We start from the raw sequence: 19683 nt of genomic DNA, 5'->3' as shown, positions 1-19683 counted from the left end.
CACAGGCCTGATACAGAGGTGGCTTCATCAAATATTTCACAAACAATTGAATATGAGGATACTTTTCTTACCACTCTAACCAGATTTTAAGTCTTTTGAGGGTTGGAGCCTTGGGCCTTTCTTCACTTGCAGAGGGAGTTAAGAGTTTACAACCTTTCTAGGCTTCAGGGAAGAAGGACACGGATAAACAGAAGGACCAGGGAGGGCAACAGAATTCACAGAAAACTGCCAGAGCAAGCTCCTTTCTAGAGAGGCAAAAACTGGCCTCAGAGTCAGTGAGCAGCAGACACCACGTCTCCTGTCTTCCCATCCAATGCTCTTTTCTCAATACAACTTGGCCTGACCTGCGGAAGGACATGCGTATTGGCTGAATCATGGCACAGAAGTGACTCAGGCCTCAGACATGCCACAAAAGGCCAGCACAGTCTCAATGATGACATGAAGACATATCAAGGCTGGGATGAGGAAATCATCACCTCCTGAACCATCACAGAGGAGCTGAGGGGCATGGTCAGCCATGAGTTACTGGAGTCCCAGCTCTCAGATATTAGGCCTGGCCCTGGTGTTATGAAGACAGACTGATAAAGCAGGGTCTCTGCCCTGGGGGAGCTTCTGATCCAATAATAATGATGACAATAGCAGCAGCGGAAACATGCTTCTCATGTGCTGGTGCTCTTCTCAGTGCTTTTCTCAGCATGAACTCGCTTTATGCACCTTAAGTTGCTTTACATGTATTAATGCTCGTAACAACTCTAAGGTTGGTACTATTATTACCTTCGTTTTATCAATGAGGTAACAGAGGCTTGGAGAAGATAAGAAACTTGCCCTAGGTCTCAGAGTTAGTGGCTGGTGAAGCATGCTGGCTCTTAACCATTCGCTGTACTGAGTCTAGTGCACTTGAGCTGGTGGGGGCTGTGGCTGTCAGAGAAGCATTTCTAGAGGAGTGCCTGAAGGCTCAGGAGAGCCTGAGTTGAGTCTTGAGAGTGGAGACTGGCCAGGGAAGAAGGATGTCCCAGGCAGAGGAAACGGCAGGAGCAAAGGTAAGGAGGTAGGAAGCAGCTTGGTATATGAGGAACCTTGTTTCAGCGGCTGCTTTAAAGACTGTGAAGATATCCATCTTCACATGGGATGCAAAGACAGAGGTCCAGTCTGTCTAGTCCTCGAGGCTTGTTCCAGCTCTAGGATCGCAGTGGATAGTGGATCAGACACATGGTCCCTGTGTCTGAGCTTTCATCTTTCACCTTTGCAACATGTAGATAACACCATCTGTTGTATATACATTACTTCTAATCAAGTTACTATCTTACTAGCTTTTTGCAATAACCCAGATAAGAACGACAAGGATTATTATGCTCAGATGTCCTAAGAGGGGCCCTGATTTGCTCAGGTAAATACATGAGTGGCCAAGTTGAAACTGAAGCCCAGCTCTTGTGCCTGGACACTTGGGTCTCTTGTGCTGATGCTAAAAATACTTCTTTCCTAACCCCTCAGCGATGCTGGGAGGGCAGCTGGAAACATCAGTGGTCGGCTCACCAGTGCAGAAGTCACAAGCCCAGTCCTTTCCATACTTACCTTCCAAAGACAGTAGTGGGAGTGTCCAGTGTGGGGACCTAGGGTGGGGAAAGAGTCATAATGAGGAGGTGGCTCTCCACCCTTATAATTCTAGGCCCCATAGTTCAGGCCTAGACAGGTAGAGACAGCACCTGCTTTTGGAAGAAATCTACTACTACAAGCCAGTGCCTGTAAGGGTAGTTCAGACCCAGGCTGGTGTGATGGTGTGATGGTTGAAAGAAAAGTTTATAGTTCTACAGCCTGGGTTCAAATCCTGGCTCCATCCTACCCATGTTGAGACCTTGAGACAGTTCCTTAACATCTCTAAGCCTTGATTTCCTCATCTGTAAAATCGGGATAATAACAGTACATAATCTCATAAGCTCTCAGGGTTGCCATGAGAAGTAACCAGTACTAATTCATCAGGATAGTACTTGGCATATAATAAGCACTCAGTAAAGTTCACTTGTTGTTATTATTCAAGTCCCAATCATAAGCAGAGCACTTTGGGCTTCCTCAGTTACTCGACAAACACTAACTGAATACATTCTGGGTCCTGGGCATGTAAATGACTATCATTCCGTGTAGTTAGAGCTGTAACTGGAAATTTCCAGAACAAGCACAGCAGAGAAAGGAAGGATGTCACAGAGAAGATGACTTACAACCTGGCTGTTGAAGGATAGGAGGAAAAGATGAAAAGGAAAGACATTCCAAGCAAAGAGCAAGCATGAGTAAAGGCTCAGAGCCTGTGGCTCTGAAGGAAGAGGGAGACATTTGGGATGGCTGAAAACACAAGGTCAGAGAGGGGGTGACAGAAGTGGAGAGAAGAGGTTGGATAGGAAAGATGCAGCCATGTTAAAAAGAGCCTCAAATGCTATGCTGAAGATTTTGGCCTTTCATTTGAAGGCAGTGAGGCGTCATTTAAGTAGAGGAGCGACACCATCAGAAAGAGAAGATAATAACTTGGTGCAGGAGAGGCCTTCTTTGAACCATTGGAGAGCAAAAACTGTGTTCAATAACTGTGTTAATAGGCCATTCAAAGAGTTTTTGAGTACCTACTATGTGCCAGGCACGGAAGCCTGCCTCGAGAATCCTAAGGCGGGCAAGTAACAGACCTGATTCTGCCCTTCATAGAGTTTACAGTCTTGATGGTTAAGACAGATATGAACCAGACAGCCATACAAACAAGTAAAACTCAACACCGTGAGTATGCTATGCAGGTAAGGCCCTTGGGACTATGACAGCATTTAACAGAGAGAACTAACTTGAGGGAGAGAGGATGTCAAGGAAGTTTTGAGATTTCATCTCAAGTATGAATAGAAATTAACTAGGCAATGACTGGACTCTAAGTTCCAAAAGGATAAGGACCATGACCATGATGATATCTGTGCCCCACCAATGCATCCTCAGTGCCAAGCAGGGCAGTAGATGCCACAAATTAGGAAAAGGCCCCATATTGACCAATTTCAGTAAGTCCTGGGAGCATCCCCAGGGATACTGCTGCCTCAGTTTCTGTCTTCACCCTTCTGGTCTCAATTCAGTATTACTCTTCTCAGAGACCTTACCAGACTACCCTATCTAAAGTATCCACTCCCCTAGTTACTGTCATATCTTTAATTACCTAGCGCATTTATTTGTCGTTGACTGTCTCCGCTCATTAGACTGTAAGCTCCATGAGAGCGGGAGCCTTGTCTGTCTTGCTCTGTTTGTATCCCCAGTACCTAGATCTGTGCCCGGCACATAGAAAGGCGCTGGACATATATTTGTTGAACGAATTAATGAACGCTGAGGAAACTGAAGCTCGGGGTGAAGTGGGAGGATCGTGACTCGTCCAAGGCCAAGGTCACTCTCGGGTCGATCCTCGAATCCGAGACTCTAAGCTCTGGCGGCCTAATTGGGCGGGGGTCGGTGGAGGGGTAGGAGGAAAGGGGCGACTCGCGGCCCCTGCGGGCAGTGTAACGCTTGACCCTGCCGTGTAGGCAGGGAGGCCCGAGGCCGCGTAAGGCACGGCTGCGGCCCTTCCCAGGCCCGATGCCCCACATCCGGCAGGGTCCAGCCACGCACTCACCTCGGCGGCTCCACTGCCGGCGCTGTACCGCCGCCGCCACAGCCGCCGCCTTCCACGATGACAGCTCCCACAGCGCCGGCACTTCCGGGGTCAAACTGCGATTCCGCAGGCGCAGACAGGAAGCCTCGGCCCGGCCCCGCCCCCGAAGCCAAACTGCCGCCGGGAAGCCGGGCCCGGGCCACGCCCCCAGCCGCAAGACTCTGCCCCCATTAGGAACAGCCTGGCTGTAACCACGCCCACTGTCCCCCCTTAGCTCCCTTCTTGCTTTTGCAGAGAGAATGGAAGGTGGGCGGAGAGCAGGTGTGGTTCCACCTCTTGGAAAAAACAAGCATGGTACCTGGGTTCTTAGGATCCCAGGCTTCCACCTTCTTCCTTAACCTACTCATTCATAATCTCAAGTCCAGGAGGAATTCTGCAGCTGAATGCTGCAAGCTGTGTCAGAACACTGGATGCTTCCCTTTATTGGCATCATTTTTTCAGGCAAACTGAACATACAATGATATGGAAGGGACAGAAAAAAAGTGCCAGTAACTCCATGTTTTTTTCTTCTGGCATCACATCCATTGGCCACACAGGAAATATAATTTGTATCTTCGTGGTTGGTTGGAAGACAATAATGTGTGGCAGCCTTTGGTACAGAGAAAGCTTAAAATAGGACTTCTGGCAAAAGTGTATGGATTGGTCTCATCATTCCCGATGGGTATTAATATCACTGAAGTTTTAGAGCTAAATAACATGACTATAAAAAGAGAAAAACATCCAATAAGACACCTGACTTCTCTAAACATGTCTCAGTTTCCTCACCTGTCAAAAGGGGTCATTGATACCCACTTCATCATCATTAGGAGACTTAATGAAATAATACAGACAATAGCAAGCACATAGTAGGTGCTCAAAAAATTGAATGGAGAGAAAGGAAGGAAGAAGAGGAGGAAGGGAGGAAGGAAGGAAGGAGACTCCCTATCGGTTGGAGTGTTAACCCTTATATATATATATTTTTTTTTTTTTTTTTTTTTTTAGCGGTATGCGTACCTCTCACCGCTGCGGCCTCCCCCACCGCGGAACAGAGGCCCCGGACGCGCAGGTCCAGCAGCCACGGCTCACAGGCCCAGCTGGTCCGCGGCACGTGGGACCCTCCCAGACTGGGGAACGAACCCGCGTCCCCTGCATCGGCAGGCAGACTCCCAACCACTTGCGCCACCAGGGAAGCCCTAACCCTGATATTTATTTCATCTTTGTTTTCTCTTCTTTGCCTGAAAAGATTAATGAGGAATGTGAGCTTCCAAAGGAGGCATCCTTGTCTGAGCTATCATATGTCCAACCGAAATGAAATTAAAAAGCCACTATAGGGCTTCCCTGGTGGCGCAGTGGTTGAGAGTCCGCCTGCCGATGCAGGGGATACCGGTTCGTGCCCCGGTCCGGGAGGATCCCGCATGCCACGGAGTGGCTGGGCCCGTGAACCATGGCCGCTGGGCCTGCGCGTCCGGAGCCTGTGCTCCGCAATGGGAGAGGCCACAGCAGTGAGAGGCCCGCATACCGCAAAAAAAGAAAAAAAAAAAAAAAAAAAAAAAAAATTGTAAAAAAAAAAGCCACTATAGGGACTTCCCTGGTGGTCCAGTGGTTAAAAATCTGCCTTCCAATGCAGGAGTTGTGGGTTCGATCCCTGGTTGGTGTACCAGGGATCCCACATGCTGCGTGGCAACTAAGCCTGCGCACTCTAGTGTCCGCGCACAAGGAAAGATCCCACATGCCGCAACGAAGATCCCGTGTGCTGCAACTAAGTCCCGATGCAGCCAAATAAATAAATAAAATTTTTTAAAAAAACCACTTTAACAGGAGAAACCTTAAACCATGTATTAGTTACACACAAGTATGGAGGAATGTGGGGGCCTCTATTCTCTAAATTAAAAGAAACACAACAACAACTAACTTACTTTAAGAGCAATTATTTGGGTTGGCAAAGGAGGCGAGTGTCTGTGGTGCTCATAATCAGTCAAGTCTAGGGATAACTAAAGAGAAAAACTGTCAGGAGTTGGAGCTAGAAAATCAGCACAGGAATATCTGGGACTGAGTCCCACCTGGCCCAGATGCTCTGCGTCACCTAAAATGAATCAGTATTGCCTTTGTGTTTCAATCCTTCAGCAAGTGTGTATTTGCAGAGCACCCATTGTTGGGGTTAGCTGTTGTGTGGCCCACACAGTGTTCATTTCCTGTTTTCCCACTCACAGCAGCTTGACTACTCCTCAGAGAACCATCCTTCCCGCTTCAGTCCACATGGAGTAGGACTGACTCTTCTCCCAGAGTTGAGGGGTGTACAACTGTATTAGTTATCTATTGCTGTGCAACAAATCACCCCAAAACTCAGTGGCTTAGAACAGTAATAATTATTTATTATTTCACATGGTTTCTGTGGGTTAAGGATGCCAAATTGGCTTGGCTGGGTGGATCTGGCTCAGGGTCTCTCATGAAGATGCAATCAGATGTCAGTTGGGACTGCACTCCTCTGAAGGCTTGATCAGAGCTAAAGAACCCACCTCCAGGTGGATCCGCTCATGTGGCTGGCAAGTTGGTAACAACCGTTGGCCAGAGGCCACAGTTCCTCTCCACAGGGCTGCTTGAGTATCCCCACAACATGGTTCCTGGCTTCCTTCAGAGGGAGCAATCCAAGAGATCAAAGCAGAAGCAGCTGTGCCTCTATGATTTAGCCTTAGCAGTCACATGCCATGACTTCATCCATATTTCTGTTGGTCACAAAGGCCAGCGTTTGTTCAGCATGGAGGAGACAAAGGACATGAATATCAGAAGGCAAGATCATTGGGGGCCATCTTGGAAAGTGGCTACCACATGGATCTGAGTCTGGCAATCACCGTATTCCAAACCCTCAGCCATAGTGACTGGCTCAAGAATTGATACATGATCCAAATTATACCAAATTCTGAGATCTTTATTGGAGTCAAGAAGAAAGAAAAGTTCTCTTTCTTTTTTTCGGTCGCGCCACGCAACGTGCAGGATCTTTGATCCCCCAACCAGGGATCGAACCCACGCCCCCTGCAGTGGAAGCGCAGCATCTTAACCACTGGACCACCAGGGAAGTCCCCCAACACAAGCTTCTTTACATGGTGGTTGGGTCCCCACAGAGTAATAGTGGGAGCTGCCAGATCTTTTGAGGCCTAGGCTCTGATACTCATACAACATCACTTCCTCCACATTCTATTGGTCAAAGCAAGTTATAAGGCCAACTCTGATTCATGGGGAGAGGAAGTAGCCCTCCTGCCCCATCCACAAGCAGCCACTCATCTACTTTCTGTCTCTATAGATTTTTTTTTTTTTTTTTGTGGTACGCGGGCCTCTCATTGCTGTGGCCTCTCCCGTTGCGGAGCACAGGCTCCAGACGCGCAGGCTCAGCGGCCATGGCTCACGGGCCCAGCCGCTCCGTGGCATGTGGGATCTTCCCAGACCAGGGCATGAACCCGTGTCCCCTGAATCGGCAGGCAGACTCTCAACCACTGCACCACCAGGAAAGCCCTCTATAGATTTTTGATGGCCATTTTACAGGCAACCTACAACAGCTAGGGAGACTATGCAATAAGAGAGATTTGTGTGGGAGATAATGGTGTTTTGAGCTCTGGCAGTAGCAAAGTATCCTCAGGAGAAAATGAAACAATAGCAGTGAAATCTCTTTGCAAAGTGTTACATAAAAACACAAATTTCATAATCTACACTGTCCCCAGCCAGGAACTGCTGTCCCCAGCAGCTTTCTGTTAAGGCAGGCTTTCTCTCCATAGGCCATGTCTGTCCAATCCCCCTGCCCTCTGTCGAGTTCATCAAAGCTTCTGCTGACTCAAGAAGAATCTAGAGAATGATCACTGCAGTGAAAGCCTCAAATCATCCCCCAGGGCCCCTAATAACAAAACATCTGCTTGCCATTCTTCCCTTTCCCTCTGGGTTTTAGTGAGAAAGCAGCATTAAATGAAGATAATGATAAACAACTTAAAAACTAAGCCTCCTGGCTTCCAAGAAGGGAGGCTTAATTTGAAGGCAGCTAATTATCCACTCTATAATTTACAGATAGTGGTTATCTTGCCTTCTGTCACTGGTCTGCAAACAGTAGTTGGAAAGATTAAAAAAAGTCCGGACTTCCCTGGTGGCGCAGTGGTTAAGAATCTACCTGCCAGTGCTAAGGGACATGGGTTCAAGCCTTGGTCTGGGAAGATCCCACATGCCGTGGAGCAACTAAGCCCGTGTGCCACAACTACTGAACCTGTGCTCTAGAGCCCACGAGCCACAACTACTGAAGCCCACGCACCTAGACCCCGTGCTCCGCAACGAGAGAAGCCACTGCAATGAGAAGCCTGTGCACCGCAACGAAGAATAGCCCCCACTTGCCTCAATTAGAGAAAGACTGCACACAGCAACGGAGACCCAGTGCAGCCACAAAATAAAACAAAATTTTAAAAAAAGTCCAAGCTAATGCATTTTAGAAAGAAGAGGGCAGAGAACCCCCAAGTCAAAGAAAAGAATATTATCAAACATGTAGTCCAGATCTCTCATTTGGTGGATAAGGGAACTGAGGCCCAGAAAGGGGATGAGACTTGCCCAGAGAGGTCCACAGCTGGCAGGTGGCCAAAGGGACACAGGAATTGAAGTCTCCATGCTGGCTCCAGCCAAAAGCTCCAACCAGGGAGATGAAAGTGTAGCTCTGTCTGCCCCATGCTGCTCAGAGACTGCACTCAGACCACCCATCGAAGTGGCAATTGGCACATCCGGGCTCTCAGCAATCATCAGTGTGGGACGATGGAGCCACAGAACCGGGGGTAGAAATAATTCCTCAAGGGCTGCGACCAGGTTTAAATTGCAGCGAGGGCTGGGCAGGGGGATTTTTGCTTCACTTTAAGATTGAATATTTTTTATTTGGTAGCGTCTCAGACTTTTCATGTAGGCTCTGAGACGAAGGGCTTTCAAAAGGCACCTCCAGCTACTCTGGTGATGGGAAAGGTAGGTACTTGATGTTTTTAACCATTAAGCCTGGGGTTTCAATATGGTGGAATAGTGCCAGCTCTTTAGCTGTCCGTTGGAGAGCATGAAAAGAAGTTACTGGAAGATATGCCTTGACTATCATGAAAACAGAGGAACCTTGCCTTCTCATGTTCCTGGGTGTTTTCTCCCTGGGCCACATAGTCCCCAGTGGACTCCAGAATGCAGCCACTCTGACCTTCTAATTTCTTAAATGCCCCGGTCCCTTCACACTTCAGGGCACTAGCCATGCTGCTTCCTCAGCCTGAAATGCCCCCCATGCTCTCCTTATCAAGGTAAAGCCTTCATCTCTTCTTTTCCCAGGTTATAATCATTTTCCTGATATATACACTCCTAGCTAGCTCCCTGAATTCCCCCATGTATCACTGCTCACAGTTCATCATCTTGTATTTTTTGTGAGATTATTTAATCAGTGACCGCCTCCCTCATTAGACTATGTGTCCTGACAAGTTATGAACCTCATCTGTTTTGTTCCCTAAACTTATTCCCAATTCTCAGCTTAGTACCTGGCACCTAATTGCATGCAATAAATATTTGCTGAATGAATGATTGAATCAAAGTGCCAAGATAGTCTAGAATGACTCTTCTTTCTTAAAAATATTTATTTATTTATTTATCTGGTTGCACCAGGTCTTAGTTGTGGCAGGCAGGCTCCTTAGTTGTGGTATGCATACTCTTAGTTGCGGCATACAAACTCTTATTTGAGGCATGTGAACTCTTATTCGCAGCATGCTTGCGGGATCTAGTTCCCAGACCAGGGATCAAACCCAGGCCCCCTGCATTGGGAGTGTGGAGACTTATCCACTGTGCTACCAGGGTAGTCCCAAGAACAATGCTTCTAATTCCAAGTAAAGAAACTGTGGCCCAGAGATGGGCAATGACTTGCCCAGGATCACATGCAGGCATCTAATAGGTCCTTGCTGATTATTCACTCCCTTAAAATACCTTGGCACGTGGGACACAGCCACTTCAAGGCAATGCAAGGCTGAGGGACTCAGCTGTGTTCCATACTCGGGACAACTGTAGTCCCCTCCTTAGCAGAAGGCTCCCCATGAGGCAGGAATTCTAAACCTGAGTCAGTGAAGGGGCTCCAGGATCTATGCATCCCCTGAAATGTATGCAGGTATACTGCGGAGCTTTTTTCAGTAGAAGGGCTGCCAGGTTTTATCCGAACTTCAAATGAGCAAGATCCCCAAATGCTAAGAATCACTCACACTAGCTCTTTGCTGAATCTCTTCTTTCCTTCTCACTAGAAAAGCCACTCCACGGCCCAAGAATCTCTGGCAGCAGAAACATGGCTTAGTGTGAGGCTGCGAGGCTAGCAGAGGTCAGGGCTAAGTGACTAACACGTGCAATCAGAGAGAAATGCATTTTCAGCTTCAGCTGGTTGAGGGTATCAGGGAAAGCTTCCTGGAATAGGTGCGAATTAAGCTGGGCTGTAGTGAACTGTGAAGGTTTGAGGGGCTAGAAGTGATGTAGGGAGAAAGATAGGATCCCAAATTCCCTTCTGGTAGCCCCAATGTCCTCATCAACTCCCCATGCCCCAAAGGAGAGGTCGTTTAAACTGTCTAGCATCAGAGTCTTTTGGGTCCAGACACCAGCCTGGCTGTAGAATCTCTTTTTCCTTCTCCCTTTTGAAGTCAACACAGGCTGTTTTTGTGATGCCAACCATCACCGGCAACCCTTTGTCCCCTCTGTTGAATTATTCATCCGGTGAGATGAATTATTAATTTCTAATTTTGTACAGCAAATGCCAGGCAAACAGGTAGAAATGGATTTGGGACCCTGGGCATGGAGCCACAGACCTCCCCAGGTCCCCTTAAGCACAGGCCACCAGGGCCAAGAAATTATGCAGGAATTTGCAAGGGTCTCGCCCTGGAATGCATTTGACTGAGGGCGAAGTTGGTACAAGATCATGGTGCCCCTTGAAGTGGCTGGGCTCCACTCTCCTCTGGCTCTCAGGCACGTTGCTTTCCTGGGTCTTCGCTGTGGCGATCCTGACTGGCTCCAGTGCTAGGCTGTATTGCGTGTCCACAGTGGGCCCAGCTGCATTCCGTGGAGTGAGTTGGATTTGATTCTGAGCCTAGAATCTAAGTGGCTCAGGGTTAATCAAGCAGGATTTTTCAACCATAGCCCTGTTGACATTTTGGCCCAGATAACTCTTTTTTGGGGACTGTTCTGTGCATTGTAGAATGTGGAGCGGCATTCCTGGCCTCTACCCACTAGACGCCAGTAGCATACCTCCCCCTGCCCCCAGCTGTGGCAACCAAAAAGTCTTGACATTGTCAAGTGTCCCCTCGGGGGCAAAGTTGCTCCCACTTGAGAGCCACTGGGTTAGTGCTTTCACTTCTTTGAGTCTTTTTCTTTCTTCTTCTTCTCCTGTCTATTCAGTGGGGATCTAGGTAGTAATTACCAAGGTGAAATATGATGGTCAAACAAGATCACAGATGTGAGGTCTCCACCTGTTCAGAGTGTCCCCATCCTGGGACATTTCTGTTACAGGAACTGACGGTTCTCTTTTATTACTGAGTCCAGGTCTCAGTTAGGATTGTGTTCAGCTGCAGGTAACAGAACAACCACCTTAACCTGACTTGAACAGTGAAGGGGAGTGATTGGTTCATATAACTGGAGTCCCAGAAGTAAGTTGATCTTCAGGTTTGGTTGATCCCACAATTCACCCATGTCCTCATCCTCAGGGACCAGTTCTTTCTGTCTTTTTGCTCTGCCATATACAGTGAGGGTTTCTACTGAGATTGGTTCACCTTCGGGCCCTAGGAAGATCTTCAACAGCCGTCAGCACCATGGGCCTTCTTATTCACTTCAGGGTCTGAAAGAACACATCTGTTCCTGCATTCCAAGCCAGAGTCCTGAGAGCCAACCTGACTGGGCCACTTAAGTCACAAGCCCACTTTGAAATTAGCATCTACATTCAGTAGAATGGGTGTGCTGTGTGGTTTATGCCCATCAAGTCCCACCCCTGGAACTTGGGATGGAATCACCTTTCCCAGGGTATGGCTGTGTAGATACTCAAATGAAGAAATGAAGATCTTAGCACCAACAGGATCCAGTGAGTGTTCTAGAACCAATCATTCTGGTGGAGGGGAGGAATAGACTAGTTGATTGGCTGGACCTGGGTCTTGGCCAACCCTTGGAGATGAGGGCATGGGGAGGCGGGGAAGTCAGCCTCACCCAAGTGGAGGGACTGAAAGGGGGGGAGGCTTGGTTTCCTAATCCCCAAATAGGGATGCAGCTACCAGGAAAGGGCATAAATGGATGCTGGGCAGGCAAGAATAAAAGGTGTCCATTGAATGAGGTCAAGAGAGGGCTGTGGAGGTGGGGGCATGTTAGGATATCTATAGAGGGGATCAGACATCTCTGTGTACCACTTCAGCGGCACGGAGCTCACCATTTATTCCAACTAATGACAGGTGCTCTCAGGTGCGACTTGACAACGCCCCTCCTCTCTCTATGCCACCTGTCAGGCTCAGTACTCACCCTGTGTAACCTAGAAATGTGGGATGTTAATGCTCACACGGCAACCCTTGACCAAAGGGATTCGGAGCTGATGGCTAAATGCTTTCCCTTTTATTCCTCAGAGTGGACACATCCCAGATATGTTTCCTACGGCATCTCAGACAATCCCAAGGTATTGAGCCACCAGTCACCCACATCAGATCCACCCATGGCCCGCCTTGTCCTGGCTCTTGCTCCTTGCCTGTCCTTCACTCCTGCTCCCTGGGGCCACTTCCTAAATAAACTATTCACACAGAAGACTTTATCTCAGATTCTAATTTGGGGGGGGACTTCCCTGGTGGAGCAGTGATTAAGAATCCGCCTGCCAATGCAGGGGACACAGGTTTGAGCCCTGGTCCAGGAAGAGCCCACATGCCGCAGAGCAACTAAGCCCGTGCGCCACAACTACTGAGCCCGCGTGCCGCAACTACTGAAGCCAGCACACCTAGAGCCCGTGCTCTGCAACAAGAGAAGCCCACAATGAGAAGAGAAGAGAACCACAATGAGAAGCCCACACATCGCAATGAAGAGTAGCCCCCGCTCGTGGCAACTAGAGAAAGCCCGCGCACAGCAATGAAGACCCAACACAGCCAAAAATAAATAAAATAAAAATAAATAAATAAGTAAAATAATTTTGGGGCAACCCAGGATAAGTCAAAGATCTTAGCTAGTCTGAGATTTAGATGTAAGTCTTTATACTTTCTAGACAGCATGTGAAAATAAAAGAAAGTTTTGTGCCTTTAAATTGGCCTCCTGCCTGTTGATTGGGGGCCATGTTCAGTGGAAACTGCTCTCAGCGCTGAAAGTCAAGCCTCTTGAGACCATGTGAGTTCCAGACCTTTCTTGGCAGGAGGCAGTGGTCTGCCAGCTGCTGTGCCCAGGGTGTGCCAGGCGGGCGGCAGGAGTGTCCCAAGATGAACCCCTGCCCAGAGAAGCTGTCAGGGGCTGACTGCAGCCTTGAGAACTTTATCAAGATGTCACCAGCCAAACTGGGAAGGCTGCCCTGCCTCCAGCTGCACCCTGTGATTCTGACTGACATGCCCTCCACTCCACTTGGGCATCAAGAGCTCACTTGGGGTGGCCCGCCGGTGACAAGGCACAAAGCAGTCTTTGCAGAGATAGTGAGAGGGGCCTGGAGAAAGGTCTCCTTTTCTGTAGCCGCCTGCCTCTCCTCCACTGGCTATAGACACATGTCACAGTAAGTCTCTGCTTCCTGCTCCCTAGGCTCAGTTTCCTCCACCGATGCTCACTGACAATCCCTGACACTGTTGGGATGAATGCCTCATTTTCTCAACCTTCTGGCCACAGCCCATACACCTACTGTGCGCCCCTCCTGGCAGGGCCCTTGGCCACCTCTCCTGAGCTCAAACCTTGCTCCTTGCTGCCAAAAAGGCCCTCAGGCCCAGTATGCCTTGCCTTTTGACAATCCTCTAGCTCTCCAACAGAAACCCAGAGCAGGGCTGGCAGGGCATGGAGGCAGCCCAGTTTATACATATTTGGCAATATCTCAGTTTATGATCAGGTATACCAGGGAAATTTGGGACAGGACTGAATAGTAACAGATTAGCCCCAATCTGTGTCATTCCTCAGCAATTTTTTTTGGGGGGGGCCACATCGCATGGCTTGTGGGATCCTGGTTCTATTATGTAGAAAATAAGCTACAAGGATATATCGTACAACATGGGGAATATATTTTATAATAACTATAAATGGAGTATAACTTTAAAAAATTGTGAATCACTCTACTGTACACCTGTAACTTACATAATATACTTCAATATAAAAAAAAAAAAGCAGGGACTTCCCTGGTGGTCCAGTGGTTAAGGCATTGCACCTCCACTGCATGGGGCATGGGTTCAGTCTCTGGTCAGGGAACTAAGATCCCACATGCTGCACAGTGTGGCCAAAAAAAAAAAAAAAAAAAATTTTAATTTTATAAAAGCAAAGTTTAAATAAATAAATAAATCAGTTTAAACATTACTCTTCCAATTGCACTCCTCTTATTTTTTTAAAAATTATTTTTGGCTGCGTTGGGTCTTTGTTGCTATGCACAGGCTTTCTCTAGTTGCAGCGAGCGGGGGCTCCTCTTCATTGCGGCGTGCCGACATCTCAGTGTGGTGGCTTCTCATTATGGTGGCTTCTCTTGTTGTGGAGCACGGGCTCTAGGCATGCAGGTTCAGTAGTTGTGGCTCGCGGGCTCTAGAGCACAGGCCATTGTGGCACATGGGCTTAGTTGCTCTGTGGCATGCGGGATTTTCCTGGACCAGGGATCGAACCCTTGTCCCCTGCATTGGCAGGCGGGTTCTTAACCACTGTGCCACCAGGGAAGTCCCACACTCCTCTTTATCTTCATGTTTTATGGATTTTATGAATCAAATAAATGTATTTTCTAAGTAGTTTTAAGCTCTTCCTTCCTCCACTCCTCCCTTCTTTCTTTCTTTCCTTCCTTCCTTCCTTTTCTTAAGTATCGTTGAATCTGGCCTATTCTTTTCTCCCCCCTCGGAATCACCGCACCTCTGTGACTGCTGGTTACTGAAAGGGCATCTCCACAGGCTCTTACTACCCACACCTTGGTGAATCCAAGAGCTGGGAGGCCTAGAATTCTTGATTTTGCTCTCCTCTGTTTCCATCCTTGGTGACCCACGGGCAGGCCTCTAATTTGTAAGTCTGGGCTTACCTGTTTGGAAAATGGGTTAAATTATTAATGCCTCCCTCAACAGGGTGTTGAAATTTAATTACTGTTTGCAGCATTGCTTAAGATGTTGAGATGAAAGGCAGTTTTAAAAGTCCGTGTTATTGGCATTAGTAATAAAGCTGAGGAATTTGTGAGTTTGCAAGGTTGTCATAACTGGGAAAAGGGGGGGGGGAAAGAGGTTGATTTTATGTGGAAAAACCTTGCCCAAAAAACAGCCACAGATCCTGGTTGGTATAAATAGCAAGAACATCCTGTACCTCAAAGGACTTTGAAAATTTCACATTCTTCCCTGTCCCTAAAAAGATTGAACCCACACTTCCAAAACTGAAAACAAGGAGTTACCTGGGGTTTTAAGGAAAGAAATTCAGGGGCCAATTTTTGGCTGAGACAGTTTTCAGTTCTCTTCACAATTTATAAGAAAAACGTAGTTAAAGAACAAGTTCTTCATTTTTACCCTCAGTACTTTGCTTTTTCTTTTTGCATTCTGATCACATTTCTACCAACATAGCAGTTAACAAGGACTTTTAGAAACCTACTATTTTTGTGAACACTTTATAAGGGGAGGTTAGGATAAAATAAAAGGTTAAAACTCAGCCCATGCCCTCAGAACATTTACTGTCAAGCCAGAAGATAAATAGGAGCAAGTGGCCTATATTTAGAATTTATTTCACGGTGCCCTGTTATTAATAATAACTGCCCCCTTTGGAGTGTCCCAAGTCCTTTGAAATGTATTACTTCATTTGATCCACTGGCAGTGCTGGAATTACAAGCTCTGATTTGAGGTGAGGAAGCTCAGACACAAGTGACTTTTCTAAGGCCATACAGCCTGCAAGTGATGGTTTTGGGACTTAAACTTAGTCCTGGGAATTGGAATGGTCTAAGGGAATCTAGTGGAAAGATCTAGTGTTCCTTTCACTGTAGTACTGTCACACTTGCAAGCTAATCAAAGGAAAGGGCTAGCCTTTTGCCCCAGGTTCAAGGCCAGCTTAAGCCAAAGACCAATGCCATGTGGCATCTAATCAAAGAGGAGCAGTGTAGAGGTTAAGGGTGTGGGTCTTGGACTCAGAGGCTCTGGTTTTGTTCCTGACTCTTACTGACTATGTGGATTGGGGCAAATGACTTGACTTTGCTGAGCCTGTTTCCTCATCTATTAAATGGAGATATAATAATAGTGTTTCTGTCTTCCTTAAGTTCTCTTAAAAGAGATCATCTGTGGAGAGTGCTTAGCCCAGTGCTTGACATATCCAGTCTTTGCTAAAAGTTATCAGGTGAGACCATGTTAGTAAAAATAAATGCTAAATGCACCTTTACCCCTGAAAGGAACCATCTTGGGCCAAGAACTCAAAGGAATTAAAAAAAAAAACACCACTTCAGGACTTCCCTAGTGGTCCAGTAGTTAAGACTCCACACGTCTCACTGCAGGGGGCACATGTTCGAGCCTTGGTTGGGGAATTAGGATCCTGCGTGGCACGGCCAGAAAAAAAGACCACTTTTATTTTGAGATAATTGTAGATTTACATGCAATTGTAAGAAATCGCCCCTATGCCCTTTACCAATTTTCCCCTTTATTACTATAGTACCATATCACAACCAGGAAATTGACATTGATATAATCTACCCACTTATTTGGATTTCACCAGTTTTACGTGTGTGTGTGTGTGTGTGTGTGTGTGTGTGTGTGTAGTTCTATGCAATGTTATCACATGTGTAGGTTTGTTTGACTACCACCACAGTCAAGTTACAGAAGAGTTTCATTTCAAGCATCCCTCAGGCAACCATTTTATGGTCATAGCCTTCTCCCTTCCTCTTCGCTTCCCTAACCCCTGGCAACCACAAATGTATTCTCCATCTCTACCATTTTGTCACTGCAAGAATGTTATATACATAGAATCATCCTGTATGTAGCCTTTTAAAGTTGGCTTTTTTTGTTCAGCATAATTCCCTTGAGATCCCATGAAGTTGTTGCGGGTGTCAATTGTTACTTCCTTTTTATTACTGAATAGTAGTATTCCATAGTATGGAAGTGCCAAAATTTGTTTTACATTCAGCCATTGAAGGACATATGGTTTGATTCCAATTTGGGGCTATTATGAATAAAGCAGCTATGGACAATCATGTACAGGTTTTTGTGTGAACATAAGTTTTCATTTCTCTGGAATAAATGCCCAAGAACACAACTGCTGGGTATTTGTAAGTGTATATTTAGTTTTGTAAGAAATTGCCATACTGGACTTCCCTGGTGGCACAGTGGATAAGAATCTGCCTGCCAATGCAGGGGACGCGGGTTTGAGCCCTGGTCCAGGAAGATCCCACATGCTGCAGAGCAACTAAGCCCACGTGCCATAACTACTGAGCCTGCGCTTTATAGCTCGCAAGCCACAACTACTGAGCCCGCGTGCCACAACTACTGAAGCCTGCGCGCCTAGAGCCTGTGATCTGTAACAAGAGAAGCCACCACAATGAGAAGCTGCGCACTGCATCAAAGAGTAGCCCCTGCTCACTGCAACTAGAGAAAGCCCATGCACAGCAGTGAAGACCCAATGCAGCCAAAACGAAAGAAAGAAAGAAAGAAGGAAAAGAAATTGCTGTACTTTTTTCCAGAGTGACTCTACCATTTTACACTCCCACCTGCAATGTATAAGTGATCCAGTTTCTCTGCTTCCTCACCAGCCCTTGGTGTTATTATTATTTTTTATTTTAGCCATTCTGGTAGGTTTATTGTTATACCTTACTATGGTTTAAATTTGCATTTCCCTAATGACTAACGATGTTGAACATCTTTTCATGTGCTTATTTGCCATCTGTCTACTCTCTTCAGTGAAGCGTCTGTTCATGTCTTTAGCCCATTTTCTAATCGAATTATTTGATTTTTACTGCTGAGTTTTGAGAGTTCTTTGTCATATATGTAGTTTACAAATATTTTCTCCCAGTCTGTAGCTTGTCTTTTCGTATTCTTCGTAGGGCCTTTTGCAGAGCCTAAGGTTTTAGTTTTGATGTGGTCCAACTTATTAACTTCCTTTCATGAGTTATGCTTTCGATGTCAAGTCTAAAAAATGTTTTGCCTAACCCTAGATCTCCTTTTTTCTTTTCTAAAAATTTTATGGTCTTATATCTTACATTTAAATCCTTGATCCATGTTGAGTTAATTTTTGTACATGGTGTGTCATTTAGGTCAATGTTCATTTTTTTTGCCTAAGGATGTCCAATTGCTCCAGCAACATATGTTTAAAAGGCTATTTTTCTTCTACTGAATTGCTTTTATACCTTTGTCAAAAATCAGTTGGGCGTATTTGTTTGGCTCTATTTCTAAGCCAAGAACCCAAAGCAATTTTGACTCAAATATTTACCACACGGTATCAGTCCATACAAAGATTGAATGAAGACCAACATGTGAAGTATTTATCAAGCAATATAATCATCTACGTAATTAAGTGTGAAACTGTAAGAAATTGACTGTGAGTATCCTGATCATTCCAACATAGGCCCAGGGATGTGGTCCAAAGCAGCAGGTTGTATTGAAACAGGCCCTGGGACTTCCCTGGTGGTCCAGTGGTTAAGACTCTGAGCTTCCAATGCTGAGGGTACAGGTTCAATCCTTGGTTGGGGAACTAAAATTTCCATACGCTGTGTGGTGTGGGCCAAAAAGTTTTTCTAAAACATAAAAGAATCGGGCCCTGACTCTGGAACTATGATTCCATAATTTATCACCTGAAAGACATGGGGCAGGTAAGTGAGTTAACTAACCTCCTGGAGCCTCACCTTCTCCATGGTTCAACGGTGATAATATTACCTGCCTCACAGGATTAGTTTGTGGTGGGGAACTGAAAATGGCCAACAACGGACTTGGTCCACAGTAGCTGCAGCAAGGACAGATCTGAGGGATAGTTTGGGAGTTTTACCCCATTTTCTCTCTCAGCCCCCTCCCAAGCAACCAAAGTAAACATCCACTGTAAGTAAAAAGTGTGTGTGATTTGTAAATGCGTTTTACAAAGGCAGCTTTGATGTCTCAAAGCTAGGGACTTCCTAGTCCCTCCCTTTAAGCAAGCTACTGCTCTTAAACCCTTCTCTTACAGAAATTGCAGAGATGCTACAGGTCCACAGTATAGGCTGGGCATCTGTTCTCATGAGCATCAGAACTTAGGACTGGCATTCAAGGGTCTCCATTTCAACCTCATCTGGTCACTAACACTGCAAATGAGGTTCATCATTTTCATTCTCTGGACATCAGCTTTTCCCTAGAAAGGAGATGAAACTTGGTCTTCATCTCCTAAAGTGGCTTAGGAGGACCAACAAATAACAAAATACAGAATACCTGGTGGATGTCCTCATGCTTAACATGTGTTAAGCTTTGTTGAGCAGGGGTTCTATACTATGGCTCAGGCCCAAATCCTGCCCTTCTTCCACACACCCCCAGCCTCTTTTTGTATGGTCTGAGATTTAAGAATTGTTTCTACATTTCAAAGTGTTGGTGAAAGAAAGAAAAAAAGAAAGAAAGGGCAGAATATGCCACAGAAATGATGTGGCTTGCAAAGCCTAAAATATTTACTGTCTACCCCTTTAGAGATAAAGTTTGCTGGCCCCTGTAGTAGAGGATAAAACTGGGGCTCAAAGAAGGGGAGGATGTCATATACCTGAGGTCACACAACAAGGAAATGGTCAAGCTATCCATCCATTCATCCATCCAAAATATATAGATTGGACTCCCTTTATATGTAAGGATAAAAGGCTGCAAAAGCATGGGATAGTTAGTGCAGTATTTACCAAAGTGGGTTCTGAGGAGCCCAGATCCTGGGAGTTGCCCAGAAACATGTCCTCAGCTCAA

The 19683-nt window shown here is 46.4% G+C and overlaps 1 protein-coding gene across 6 annotated transcripts in view; it reads right to left on the bottom strand.

Moving 5' to 3' along the window:
* Window positions 1-3720, bottom strand: part of ASCC2 (activating signal cointegrator 1 complex subunit 2) — a 41611-nt gene extending 37891 nt beyond the window's left edge. For 3 of the 6 annotated variants that reach the window (XR_004345373.1, XM_032602595.1, XM_032602598.1), the window contains exons 1-2: window positions 3620-3720; window positions 1573-1610 (exon numbers count right to left, since the gene is read on the bottom strand). The gene's annotated coding sequence lies outside the window, so the exon portion shown is untranslated. The remainder of the gene's footprint in view (window positions 1-1572; window positions 1611-3619) is intronic. The other 3 variants (XM_032602597.1, XM_032602599.1, XM_032602596.1) reach the window with 3 other exon arrangements.
* Window positions 3721-19683: the final 15963 nt, after the last annotated feature.

The sequence above is a fragment of the Phocoena sinus genome, chromosome 14 (genome assembly GCF_008692025.1).
Source record: "Phocoena sinus isolate mPhoSin1 chromosome 14, mPhoSin1.pri, whole genome shotgun sequence".
In the NCBI taxonomy this organism is placed as follows: Eukaryota; Metazoa; Chordata; class Mammalia; order Artiodactyla; family Phocoenidae; genus Phocoena; species Phocoena sinus.
The sequence above is the reverse complement of the archived record's forward strand: the minus strand, read 5'-3'. Positions and strand labels throughout refer to the sequence as shown.